Here is a 15,045-nt window from a genome sequence, read left to right on the forward strand (position 1 = left end):
GTTTTGTACAGAAGTAATACAGCCAAAATTAGAAGGGAAGAAGAAAGCTGGGAAACAATTTTTATAGCCATTATTTTTGATAAAGGCCTCATTTCTAAAATATATAGGGAACTAAATAAAATTTATAAGAATGTAAGTCCTGGGGCATCTAGGTGGCACAGTGTATAAAACACAGGCCCTGGATTCAGAAGGACCTGGGTCCAAAGCTGGCTTCAGACACTTGACACTTACTAGCTGTGTGACCCTGGGCAAGTCACTTAACCCTCATTGCCTTGAAAAAAAAATAAAAGAAGAAGAAGAAGAAGAAGAAGAAGAAGAAGAAGAAGAAGAATGTAAGTCATTCCCCAATTGAGAAATGGTCAAAGGATATGAATAGGCAGTTTTCTGATGAAGAAATCAAAGTTATCTATTGCTACATGAAAAAGTGCTCTAAATCACTATTGATTAGAGAAATGCAAATTAAAATAACTCTGAGGTACCACCTCACAACTATCATATTGGCTAATATGACAAAAAAGGAAAATAATAAATATTGGAGAAGCTGTGGAAAAATTGGAATACTAATGCATGTTGGTGGAGTTGAGAACTGAACTAACCATTCTGGAGAGCAATTTGGAACTATGCCCAAAGGACTATGGGACTGTTCATATCCTTTTACCCAGTGGTACCACTGCTAGGTCTGTATCACAAAGAGATCATAGAAGAGGGAAAAGGACCCACATGTACAACAATATTTATCCCAGCTCTCTTTGTGGTGGAGAAGAATTGGAAATCAAGGGAATGCCCATCAATTCAGGAATGGCTAAACAAGTTGTGGTATATGAATGTAATGGAATACTATTGTGCTGTAAGAAACAATGAGAACTGATGTTGACTGAGAGGAGCAGAAGCAGGAGAACATTGTGCACAGTAACAGTAACATTGTATGATGAACAATTTTGATGGACTTAGCTCTTCTCACCAATGCAGTGATCCAAGGATATTTCAAAGAACTCATGATGGAAAATGTTTTCAACATCCAGAAAAAAAGAACTGTGGATTATGAATGCAGATTGAACCATACTGTTTCTACTATTGGGCTGTTTTTTTCCCCTTCTTTTTTGAAGTTTTTCCCTTGTGTTCTGATTCTTCTTTCATAATATGACTAATGCAGAAATATGTTTTATGTGATTGTACATATATAAACAATATCAGATTGCTTTCTGTCTTTGGGAGGAGGGAAGAAAAGGAGGGTGGGAGAAAAATTTGGAACTAAAAATCCTATGAAAACAAATGTTGAAAACTATTCTTACATGTAACTGGAAACTAATAAAATAATTTTATTAAAAAATTCTCCTTGTTTTGCTCATTTTACATCAGTTCATATAAGTCCTTCCAGGCCTTTCTGAAATTATCCTGCTTGTCATTTCTTACAGGACAATAATATTACATCACCAACATGTAACACAACTTTTTTAGCCATTCCCCAATTGATGGGCATTCCTTTGATTTCCAATTCTCAGTCATAAATACAGTTGCTTCAAATATTTATGTACAAATAGGTATTTTTCTCTTTTAGGGGGTACTTCAGATTCTTTTTGTGCATAAATCTTTTAGAAAGGGAAGAATCTACCTGTACATTTCTGTACCTGAAAGAATGAAATATTTGGTGAGTTTATTTCACGGTGTTGCAGTGATGGCCAGCTCAGGGAATAGACAGCACTGAATCTTGTGGTCTTTGCTAGTTTTACCATGGCCAGAAACATATAGCCCTTTACTTTGAAAACCCAGTTTCATTTGGGGATATGGCTTCATTCTCACGATTTCTGGGTAATTGAGGTGGTTTTTGCTTTGAGAGATATTTTTTTCTGGTGATCTTGTCGAATTGGATTACTATAAACTGAAATTGAGATAGTATTTATTCCATATCCTGAATACACACATACTGTTAACAGTTTTTGTTTGGGTACCACCAGAAATTACTGAAGGAGTAGGTAGAAGTATTGAAAAATGCAGTACTTGTTTTTATTAGGCCCTATCAAATAATCAGTTGGCAAAAAGGGGGTTTATCTAAATTTCTCACTTCACAATCCTACACCCCAGGTGAAAGCTAGGAGATCTCATCTCATTTTGTTTTTTTGTTCTTAATTTTTTTAAAAAAGGGACATCCATTTGACCTGTCACAGGATGTTGCAAAAGGCTTCAATATGATAACCGTAGATCTGACACTACAGGACTGAGCCTGGATTTAAAGTTCTTTATCTCTCCACCCTGGAGCACTTTCTCTGGCTTCCCACTCTATCTGGAAAGCTCTCCTTTGCTCTGATTACTCAGTTTCCTGGCTTTCTTTAAGTCCCAACTAAAATTTCACCTCCTATGGGAAACCTTCCCTAGCCCCTCTCAATTTCAGTTCCTTTCCCCTTTTAGTTATTTCCTATTTATCATGTGTATAACTTGCTTTGTATATATTTGCTTGAATGTTGTCTCCCCCACTAGACTGTAAGCTTCTTGAGGGCAGAGGCTGTCTTGCCTCTTTTTGTGTCCTCATAGCTTAGCATGGTGCCTGACACACAATAAGCACTTAATAAATCTTTATTGAAAATTTTGGCTGTGTAACAACTTGTATGACAAAAAGATCCAGTGACTCCCTCATATACCTGTTTGTTTTTCATATTTAAATGTTTCTCTTAGTTTCTGTTGAACTTCTTGGGGTGAGAGAGATGGGACTAGAAATACACACATATACATACACATATATATGCTCACATATTCAACATATAAGTATATGTAAATACACATAGGTACATGTACCTATATGTATCTGTTTATGTATTTGTTTATACAAGGTGTCACAAAAATCTTAATGTTGTTTTAAGCCTTTAATAGCTTAAAGGGTTAAAACTGCATTAAGACTTTATTTAGGTAAACTGTATATGCACAGAAAGAAGCAGAGCATGGTGGGTACTTTTTGATTTGTTTCTTCTTTTCCTGTCAAACTTTTTTTATCAAAACAATCTATAAAAACACACAAATACATGTATGCACATGTAATATATGTACATCTAAATGTAAACACACATATACATGAATGCATTTGTTTATATGAGATGACCAAAAAATCTTAGTGAAGATTTAAGTATTTGTAGCTTAATAGATTAAAACTACACTAAGACTTTAGGTACATCCTGTATACACATAGAGAATCAGAGGAATGGTAGGTACTTTTTGAGTTATTTCTGGTTTTCCTGTCTAACTTTTTTTCTTGTCAATGTCATCTATAAAAAAAAAATCCAGAGAAACTTTTGAGCTAACCTATAGGATGGTGAGCCAAAAACACAGATGCCAATTCCATGACCCCCTCACTCTTCCCAATCTCCAATTTAGCCCCTTTATTACCTGTTCATCTCATCCAATTTCTACCTCTCCTTTCTTCCATAGAGGTGGAGGTATTAGATGGAGAAGTTGATTCTACCTTTGCAACAGGTAGCACAAAGAGAGGTCTTCTTATTCAGACTTAAGAGAACTTGGGAGAGGAAGTCTATTTTTCCTTGAAAAAGACAGATATTACTCCTTACCTTTAAGAACTTAGAGGAGTTCTGTTGTGAATGACTTGGTTATTTTCAGTAATCCAGTGATCCAAGACAACTCTGAACGTCTTATCAAAAATGCAATCCATCTACACAGAGAGAACTGATGGCATGTTAATACAGATTGAAACATAATTGTTTGTTAGTTACTTTATTGGAAAAAAATGAACAGGATGCTATCAGAAAAACCTGGAAAGACCTACATGAACTAATGCAGAGTGAAATGTACTGTATACAACATAACAGCCATAGTGTAAGATAAAATGCTGTGAATGACTTGGTTATTTTCAGCAATGCAATGATCCAAGATAACTCTGAAAGACTTATGAAAATTACAATTAATCTACAGAGAAAGAACTGATGGTATCTGAAAACAGATTGAAGCATAATTTTTTTTGATAGTTCCTTAATCTGAAGCTTTGTTTTTGTCTGTTTTCCTTCACAACCTGGCTAATGTGGAGATGTTTTGCATGACTACTCATGTATAACTTATATTGAATTGCTTGAGTTCTTGCTGAGGTGGAGGGAGAGAGGAAGAGAAGTTGGAACACAAAGTTTTAAAAAATTGATGTCAAAATTTGTTTTTACATGTAATTTGGAAAAATAAAATTCTAAAAAAAAAAAAGAACCTAGAGGAGGGGCTGCTAGGTGGTTCAGTGGATAAAACACCTGCCCTGGATTCAGAAGGATCTGAGTTCAAATCTGGCCAGACACTTGAAGACAAAGTAGATGCTCATCAACTGCAGAATGGCTAAATAAATTGTAGTATATGAATTTCATGAAATATTACTGAGCTTAAGAAATGGTATGTGTGATGAATATAGAGAAGCATGAAAAGATCCATAGGAACTGATGTAGAGTGAAGTAAGCAGAGCCAAGAAAACAATATACATGGTAACTAAAACAATTTAAATGGAAAGAACAATGATACACCAAAAAAAAAGTAAATGTAACAACATAAAGATCAGACAGGACTCAAAGAGAGTCCACAGTTGTTACTCATTGCACATGTTTTTGGACATTTTCGATATATCAATCAGTTGTATTATTATTATTTTTTCTCTCTAAAAATACTATTGGTTATGCTGGGTTACTCTCTGGGAGGGGAAAAAGGACTTGGCATAACTATGGTGATGCAAGAAATAAAATATCAATAAAATTTACTTTAAAAAAAGTTGTTTCTATCAACAAGACAGGAAATGCTAGATTTAGCAGCCTTCACTGGAATGTTAACACTGATTGGAACCAATTCTGAACTTTCTGAGATACTGGAGAGATACAACAAACCATCTGGGGTACAGTCTGCATATTTTAACTATCTGTACAGTCTATGCTAAGGTATAAAGAAGGATAGAAACAAATATTGTTAATGAATATTATGAAAGTACAGACTTTACAAAATCAGAAGATCCTGAAAAATTTGACTTTGACTTTGAAGTCACCCCAATACAGAAAGAATGAAACAGTTCTTGAGGCAGAAGCTCCTAAAAAAAGACATGCATTCTCCCTCCATGAATAATGTGTGATATGTGGCTGAGGAGCAACTTTCAGAATCCATCTCAACTTTCTGTGAATGATCTAGGAAGATTTTGATGGGAGACCTCAGAAAATATCTGAAAGAATTTCTGTCATTGTCATTGTTGCTGAATCTAACAACTCATAAGCATCTCCTGTAGTGGTGTCATAAGCATCTCCTGTAGTGGTGATGGCAGAAGAAAAATGGAGAGATAGGAAAATGAGTAAACTGTCAGACTGAAAAAAAGACCTAAAGTGGAACAGTATGCCATGCCAGGTGTCAGTAGGGCTTCTTAAACTTTTCCACTTGTGACCCCTTTTCACCTGAGAAATTTCTACATGACCCTGGGCATATAGGTATATAAAACAGGTATATGTAACCCTTTACTGTTGCTGGATTTTTGTGACCCCCCCCCCACACACACATTCAGTTACGTGACCCTATCTGGGGTCATGACCCACAGTTTAGAAAGTTTGCTCTAGACTATCTTCTAGACAGCCAGAGGTTCTCATTCTTAATACAGTCATACTCCTATGGCAGAAGAAAGCAAGTGTGAAGCTATATTTTTACCATTCTAAGTGTAAACCCCAAGGCATCTTAAAGGCTTTCCAGTGGTGGATGGAAAAATTATTCACTGATCTAGAAGTATTGATATCTTTAGATGACCTCATTATCTTTGGAAATCCATTGGAAAATCATAAGGAAAGATTAATGAAAGTATTAGAATGCCAGTCTGAAGTTATCAATTATTTTTCAGGGCCTTGGTCAAATATATATCACAGTATATTGAAGCAAAGTGTGAGCACTGAAACCAGAGAAGGCTTAAAATGATCTTAAACTGACTAAATCTGTAGAACCTGTGAGATCCAAGAAATTTTAAAAAATCTAGTGGCTATTATAAATTTGTTAAAAAGTATGTTGTTTTTGCCAAACTGATTGAATCCCTTTCTATACATGTAGAGACCCAGAAGCAGAATAGTTGATATATGTCAAATTGCTTTAAAACCTCCAAAACCATTTGAAGATTTTTGAAAATTACGTCAACTCAGTGACCCATTGTTCCTAGTCCTCCCTTCCAATCCGTGTTGTTTGAAAGTCCCCTGATACTTGCCACATAGTTAAGTCTCCCTTTACCTGTACCTTTATACCTCTTAAAATAAAACCCCCTGTGAACTGCTAAAATGGAAGAAACCCCAAGTCCAAAAGCAGGACCTGGAATAAGCCAGACTCTTATCACAATTTACAAAGATTATAACTGCATTTATTGCCTGAGATGAAAAGCTTGCAAGCTGGAGCAGTGAGAAAATGTTCTCATCTGCTCAAAGGGGAGTGGGAAAAGGGTGAGGTATTTATACTTATTTGAGGTATTTATGGTGAAGCATGGGGGTAAGGGAGAAACAATAAATTAGGAATTAAAGAGGGAAGTGTGGGGGGTCTAGGGAGAAGGTATCTATAAACACAATAAATCAGAAAGCAAGAGGATTGCTGCTTTTTAGATAAGTCAAGATGTCTGCTTTTCTCTCTAAACTAGTCAAGACTAGTTTTAGTCATTGCAGGCATCTCTGAATTCAGCTAAATTTTATATCACAAAGGATCACCGGTATGTTAAGCAGCTCTGGACATCAGAAGGCCTCCTGATTGTCTAGTTGTTGTGCTACTCCATTGTCTGGTTTCTCTGTGAAAAAGGGAAACTCTAATATATTTAATTGGTTAGTGCAGTCATTACAGAACCTATATTCACATACCCCTACCTGCAAAATGTCATGTTTTTACTACATTGGGGAGGAACCAAGATGCTAACTAATACATACTGCTTCATGGATGTGAAATCAAAATATAATGACTTTGTGTAATGTGGTTCAAGAAAAGATCCTGGAGATCATAAGAGACAGATTTTACTAGCACTCTTTTGCAACATATGTCACAAAGAAGGGTGAGACTTTTACAAAATGTGTGCATTACTAAGTCATATTGTATGCATGAAATATATGAGCACTAGCCAAATTGGAAACATGTCTTTATTGGCTCTTCATCTTGGAAAGAAAATAGTAATGGCATATTATATCTTAGTAATGACTGATCATTTCACCAGGTATTTGCAAATATACTTCACCAACGATAAGAAAGTTTTAATAGTTGCTAGATCATTTTGGAAGGAATATTTCTTAGCATGTATGTATTCTCTGCCATTATCCATTTTTACCAAAGCAGAGATTCTTGAGGGCAAGATACTAAAAAAATGCATTTTTTCAGGTATCAAGAAATCTAGTGCTATACCTTACCATTCACAGGTTACCCAATAACTGCAACATTTTACTGACATTCTTTTGAAGATGTGAAGGACTTGAGATCAGAACAAAAATCTCATTGGAAACAAGTGACATTTTCAGTACACAAATACAATTCTACCAGTAACGTTGCCACAAACTTTATAACATACATTTGGCAAGAACCATACCTGTCCATTGACATATATTAGAGCAGGACTTCTTAAACTTTTCCCACTCATGACCCCTTTTTGCCAGAGAAATTTTTATGCAACCCTGGTTATATAGCTATGTAAAATAGGTATACATAAACTTTTACTGTTGCCAATTTTTTGTGACCCCCCACATTCTGTTATGTGACCCCATATCGAGCAGTAACCCATATTTTAAGAAGCTATGTATTAGAGGATTGAAATAATGTGAATGCTCACAACCAGTACACACCTCAGCTAAGAGATACACTTAAAGAATCTTAACAATTAGCAACAATCCCTGTTTAGAAAATCTCTAACAACAACACAATTTTGATGCCCAAGTTCATTACCAAGCATGGAGACAGAATTTTATTGAGAAATCTTGGTGTTTATGGGACACAGAAGTCAGCATACCAATGGAAAGGTACTCTGTATCAAGTCTCTAGGTAACTTGATTATCTATAGAATAGCTCCATATAAAGCCCTTTTTTTTTTTTTTTTTTTTAGTGAGGCAATTGGGGTTAAGTGATTTGCCCAGGGTCACATAGCTAGTAAGTGTTAAGTGTCTGAGGCCCGATTTGAACTCAGGTACTCCAGGGCCGGTGCTCTATCCACTGCATATAAAGCCTTTAAAGACAATTCGCCATCAACACAGATTCAATGTGCATTACTCCCACTCCTTCATTCTGTAATGCAGTCAAGTTTCCCTTCTTCTTGGTTCTCCAACACAACACTCAATTTTCTAACTCTATGCCTTCACATCAGATAGTCCATATACCTGGAATATAGTCCCTTCCTACTCTTACCTTACTGAGTCTAGCCCTTTCTTTAATGTACAACACAAAATCACCTTATGCATGAAGCCTTTCCTGATTCCCCCCACTTTTAGTGCTGTCTTCAAACTACCTTGTATTTAACTACTTTGCACATATTTGTATGTATTCACTTTAAATTTATGCTGCATACATATTTTGTATGTACTCAACTTACCCATTAGAATGTCAACTCATTGTAAATAAGGATTTCCTTATTCTTTGTATTTATATTTCCCTGGCCCTGCTACAATGCCTATAATACAGTAGGTGTGAAGTAGGAGTAATAAATATTTGATTGATGTGTATCTGCTATCAGATTTTTTACAAGTCCTTAGATCTCACAGGTTTGGTGGATATAGTCAGTTTAGAATAATTTAAAATCTTTGGTTTCAGTGCTTTCTCTTTGTTTCAATACATTGTTATTTAGATATTTGATCAAGGCTCTGAAAAACAATTGATAACCTCATACCAGCTTCCTCTAGTGGCCCTCTCCTTCTATATCCAATTTGTTGCCAAGGTCTGTTGATTTTATCTTCATAACATTTCTCACATGTGCCTTTTTCCCTCTGACACTGCTACCACCCTGGTGCAAGCCCTCATCACCTCAATCCTGTGTTTTTGATATAGCCACATGACTCACCACTCTAGTCTATCCTCCACTTAAGTGTTAAAGCGATCTTCCTAAAGCACAGATCTGACCACATCACCATCACCATCCTCCTACTCCCTCAGGCTCACAACCTAAGTATGACCTTCAACTCCACTCCCTCTCATTCTTCATACCCAATATGTAGTCCGCCCCTATCTTTTTCACCTTTGCATTATTTTGTACTACTTCCCCCTAGCTCCTCTGATATTGCCACAATCCTGGGGCAGGCTCTTTCCCACTGTTCTACTATTGAAAAAGCTTTCAGGTTGCTCTCCTACTTTTTAGGAGTCCATCCTTCCTCCAACTGCCAAAGTGATTTTTTTTCTAAAATGTACTCATCTCCCTACTCAATGAACTTCAGTGGCTCTGCATTGCCTTTGGGATTAAATGTAAAATCTCTGTTTGGAGTCCATATATTTTATAATGTAGGAGAGAAAGACTGTGAGCTAAACATGGAGCTCATAGGGGAAGGGAGGAGAGTGTCTTAGAGATTTTGTAGATAACAGTAACCATAATCTCAGTTGGATGATAAAAATGGAATGGACAAACTTCAGAGGAGAAATTATTGAGTGATGGTAGACAAAAGCAATGAACTGGCAAGGAGAAGCAAGAAGTATTGATTGTGGGAGGAAGAGGGGGTGAAGCTGGCTCTCTCGCTCTTCTTTGTCAGCACTCTGGTGGAGAGTGGAGCTAAAAATGTGCTCTCCCTTTGATAGATAGATGAATCTAGGCCTTTCTCTCTCTTTTCACCAAATTCTTATTTTCCTTAATAAATGCTTAAAAAGGGGCAGCTAGGTGGCACAGTGGATAGAGCACTGGCCCTGGAGTCAGGAGTACCTGAGTTCAAATCCGGCTTCAGACACTTAACACTTACTAGCTGTGTGACCCTGGGCAAGTCACTTAACCTCAAATGCTTCACTAAAAAAATTTGCTTAAAAGTCTAAACTCTTGCTAAAGCTTATAATTTATTGGCAACCACTCATTAGATATTTTAGACAGACTAGCTAGGATTTTACCCCCTTACACTGTGGTATAGGATGGTGATAGAATATTAATGTGCTATAAGAAATGACAAGCAGGATGATTTCAGAAAGGCCTGAAAAGACTTATATGAACTGATGTATAGTGAAGTGAGCAGAACCTGGAGAATGTTGTGCACAGTGACAGCAATATTGTTTGATGAAGAATTGTGAATGACTTAACTATTCTCAGTAATAGTGATCCAAGACAATCCCAAAGGCCTAATAATGAAGCATACTATATCCGCCTCCAAAGAAAGAACTGATATTGATTGAACACAGACTAAAGTATGCAGTTTTTCACATTCTTTCATTTTTTCTTTTATTCAAGTTTTCTTATACAAAATTACTAATATGGTAATATTTCACATAATTACATATGTATAGCCTATATCTGATTGCTTACCACTTCAAGGAGGGGGGAGGGAAGGGAGGGAAGGGAGGGAAGGAGGGCTAGAACTTGAAAGTAAAAACTTTAAATAAAAACATTTATTAAAAGATAAATAAACGATACCATATAATAGTAAAACAAAAAAAGAACACAAAAAAAGAATGAAGAAAGATGGATGGAATTGAAGTATGATAACCATCAAGGAATTAATTCAGACAAATTATCAGCAACTGGAAAGGTGGTAATTAGCACTGCCACTTCTAAAGACACTGAAGTAGTTTGACTGCCTCTTACTGCTGGCCACCAGCAGAGAGTTCTCCAAGCAAGTACAAAGCTTTATAGCTCAGCTCTAAACCACATTAGCACAGGCTCTACTTACTCATACACATTCTCTCCTAGTTGTCATTTGCTACAACAGGATGAGGGTAGGGAGGCTATCTCACATGATTCAGCTATTTGCATATTTTCTTTTAAATGAAAATGCAATACAACTATTGTTCCTTCCCTATTTCTACACCTACCACCCAACAAAGCAAATCAGCAAATACTGCCTTCCCTGCCATATACATGTCCTCATCTAACATTTAATTTTGTATTTTATTTTTTCAATTACATGTAAATTTTTAAACAATCTTTTTTTTTAAATTGAGTTCCAAATTCTTTTCCCCCCTCCCTTCCATCCCTTCTCCTTGATAAATCAATTTGGTATAGATTATATATGTTCAGTCATGCAAAAGATTTCTATATTAACCATGTTGACAAATAAAATGGAGACAAAAAAGGTAAAAATTTATGCTTTAATATGCATTTATACTCTATCAGTTCTTTTATTGGAAGTGGATAGCATTTTTCATCATGAGTTCTTTGGAATTGTGTTGGATCATTGTATTGCTGAGAATAGCTAAGTCATTCATAGTTCAATACTGCTGTTATTGTATTCATTGTTTTCCTAGCTCTGATCACTTCATTTTGTATTAGTTCATGTAAATCTTCCCATTTTTTTCTGAAAGCATCTTGCACATTATTTCTTATAGCCAACAGTTTTGCATTATAATTATATACCACAACTTGTCCAGCCATTCCTCAGTTGATGGGTATCTCCTCAATTTCAAATTCTTTGTCACCACAAAAAGAGTTGCTATCAATATTTTTGTACATATAAGTACTTTTCCTTTTCCTTTGACCTCTTTGTGATATAGAACTCATAGTGGCATTTCTGGGTCAACAGGTGTGCAGTTTTATAGCCCTTTGGGTGCAGTTTCAAATTGTTCTCCAGAATGGTTGAATCAGTTCATAATTCCAACAATGGTGTCCACATTTTTTCCAACTTCCACCTAACATTTGTCGTTTTTTTTCTATCATATTAGTCAATCCACTAGATGTGAAATGGCATCTCAGAGTTGTTTAAATTTGCATTTCTCTAATCAATAGTGATTTAGAACATTTTATCATATGATTACAGATAGATGATAGATAGATATGATTTCTTCTGAAAACTTACTGTTCATAACCTTTGATCATTTATCAATTGGGGAATGACTCATATTCTTATTAATTTGACTCAACTCCCTCTATATTTGAGAAATGAGTCCTTACTATATAACACTTACTCTAAAAATTTTTCCCAATTTCCTACTTTCCTTCTAATCTCTGCTATATTGTTCTGGTTGGGCAAAATCTTCTAAATATAATGTAATTAAAATTATCTGCTTTACATCTTTTAATGCTCTTTATATCTTGTTTGGTCATAAATTCTTCCCTTATCCATAAATCTTAAAGGTAAAAATGTCTGTACTCCGCTACTTTGCTTATATCACCCTTTATATATAAATCACAAGCCCATTTTGACCTTATCTCAGTATATAGTGTGAAATGTTGGTCTCTACCTAGTTTCTACCAAATTGCTTTCTAGTTTCCTCGACAACAGAATTCAGAATTCTGAAACTCTTTAAACTAAGCTTTAGAAGCTGGAAAAAACATCAGAAATAGCATGGCATGTGAAAAGCACTATATAAAAATATTAAGAAATTGAAAGTACTCTATATTGTTCTTGAATGCAAGCAACATAGAATGCCAAAAACTATTTTCTATAATTTAGAAATGCAGTCCATTGAATTAAAGTCACCTAACTGATAAGTTTTCATATTTTAAATACATGATATTATATATGTGAAATTTTCTTCTATTGTGCAACATACTGTTACAAAAATAACTTCCCTGTAAAATTCACACATTTAGATTAAAATTTGACTATTAAACAAATATGGTGAAAATGTTTAAAATTGCTAAATATTTAATGGAGTATATTTTGTTTTAAATTAGATAACAATAATAGCGATTCACTGTTGGAAGAAAAGAGTAGCAAAATTCTCTTATAAGATCCTTCTCTGTAAGGTTCCTTTTGGCTTCCTACTTGGCTTGGCTCATAAGACATCATCAGCCCTACTGACAGTATGTTGTATAATTCCAAAGTGCCATGTTTTGAGGAACTAGGACTTCTCCCAGCCAAAGAGGAAAAATTTACAAGTTAATTTTGAATAAATGAATGAATTGCACCTAAGATAATTTGGAAAATCATGAAATTATATTTTTTATAATTAGCATATATTGAAGTTAGATTTTTGAACCAACTTTTCACTGTATGTTTGAACTAATGTTCACTATATGTATAAAGCTCCGGACAGTGATTATTAATTTATAAATGAAGCAGCCTTATTTATGCGACGTGAGAAGCAGAATAATAACCTAGCCCATAACTGTGATTAGTAAAAATTTGTTATTTGAGGTAAAAATCTCATGGGACTTCAATTTTATATTATTCTGAGTTTTGAGTTTGATTCTGAATTTGATTTCAGGTATTGTTGTCTGAATTGTCATAAAGTCAACAGCCCAGCATTGAAGGTGAACACCATTTACTGCCCAAATGGGGTGTGGTCAAAGAACTGCAACAGTTCAATATCTAGCATCAGGGAAAAGTTGAGGATCAACCTTGCATAGGCAAAGGAAAATCCTCTTGTCTCACTTTCCCATTTATGCTATTTCCGTTCTGAACAGGAAAATTTCCCACCTGATTAATATTGAGTCTGGCTTACAACTTATGAAAACTATGAAATGTTACTATCTGATTCACTGATATGACTCATGCCTGAAATCAAACAAAGGTAAGGGAGTTTTTTTCTCCTTGTTATGGTTTTGTGTCAGGTCAGTCTGTGCCCTTGAGGAGACAGTCTTGTCATAACTGTGTCCCTCCTTTTTCCTTTCATATCATATCTCTAATATCAGGGCAGATGAAAGTTTTTGTAATATTATATCTATTAATGAATAGATTCATACTAAAACATCTGAGTTACTATAACAGGATGCAAGTATGAAAGATCATCCTGTTTTTAATCTTAATTTGACGAGTCTCTAGTTTTGCCACCCTTTTGCTAATGGTTATATATTCATGTTTCTAGGATTAAACTCTTAAAGTATCTCCTTCTTTCAGAATGATATAGGGATAATGTGCTCCTAAGGGAGAAATTGGACAGATCAGAACAGTGTCCTAAGAGGTTTTCAAGTTTCCCAAGAAAAGTTGTCTAATTAAATAGAGTAGAAAATTCTGATAAAGTGACAGGATCTGACTGTTTTCTCTAAAAACTAGGCATGTGTGTGTGTGTGTGTATGTGTGATTGGCTTATAAGATTTACATGCCTTGAGTAAGTTTTAGCAAGAAGTTCTCAAAAGTGGATTAAGAATTTATATATATATATATATATATATATATATATATATATATATATATATATATGGGGTAGCTAGGTGGCACAGTGGATAAAGTACCCGTCCTGGATTCAGGAGGACCTGAGATCAAATCCGGCATCAGACACTTGACACTTACTAGTTGTGTAACCCTGGGCAAGTCACTTAACTCCAATTGCCTCACACACACACACACACACACACAAATATATATATATATATATATATATATATATATATATATATATATATATATATATATACGCACACACACACATATGTGTACATATACATATATATAAACATTAAATTGAAATTATTTTCCTATTGTTAAGTCTATATTTGATAATTTTAAGAGACATAAAGGCTCATTTTCTAGGTCAGGAGCTCAGAGATTGTACTAAATTCTACTGAGTCTTATTACTGGCAGATTTAAGCAAAATACACTGAATGAAATTTCTTAGAAATATTTCTTCAGAGGTTGAAAAGCTAGCTCAAGACACAAGCCAGGTCTTTTCAGAAACATCCAGTGATAATGTCTTCCTAGAAACAGTCCTCCAAATACAAGTCATGGTAGATGTTCTCACTGTTGTCCAAGGTGGAGCCTGTGTTGTCATTAAGCAATTGTGTTCATATATATATATATATATATATATATATATATATATATATATTTTTTTTTTTTTTTGGCAGGCAATGGGGGTTAAGTGACTTGCCCAGGGTCACACAGCTAGTAAGTGTCAAGTGTCTGAGGCCGGATTTGAACTCAGGTACTCCTGAGTCCAGGGCCAGTGCTTTAACCACTTCGCCATCTAGCTGCCCCTTATATATATTTTTAACAGAAACTGTCACAAATATTCATCAGTTCCAATATATTATATCTGATG

Source organism: Dromiciops gliroides, chromosome 3, assembly GCF_019393635.1.
Source record: "Dromiciops gliroides isolate mDroGli1 chromosome 3, mDroGli1.pri, whole genome shotgun sequence".
Lineage (NCBI taxonomy): Eukaryota > Metazoa > Chordata > Mammalia > Microbiotheria > Microbiotheriidae > Dromiciops > Dromiciops gliroides.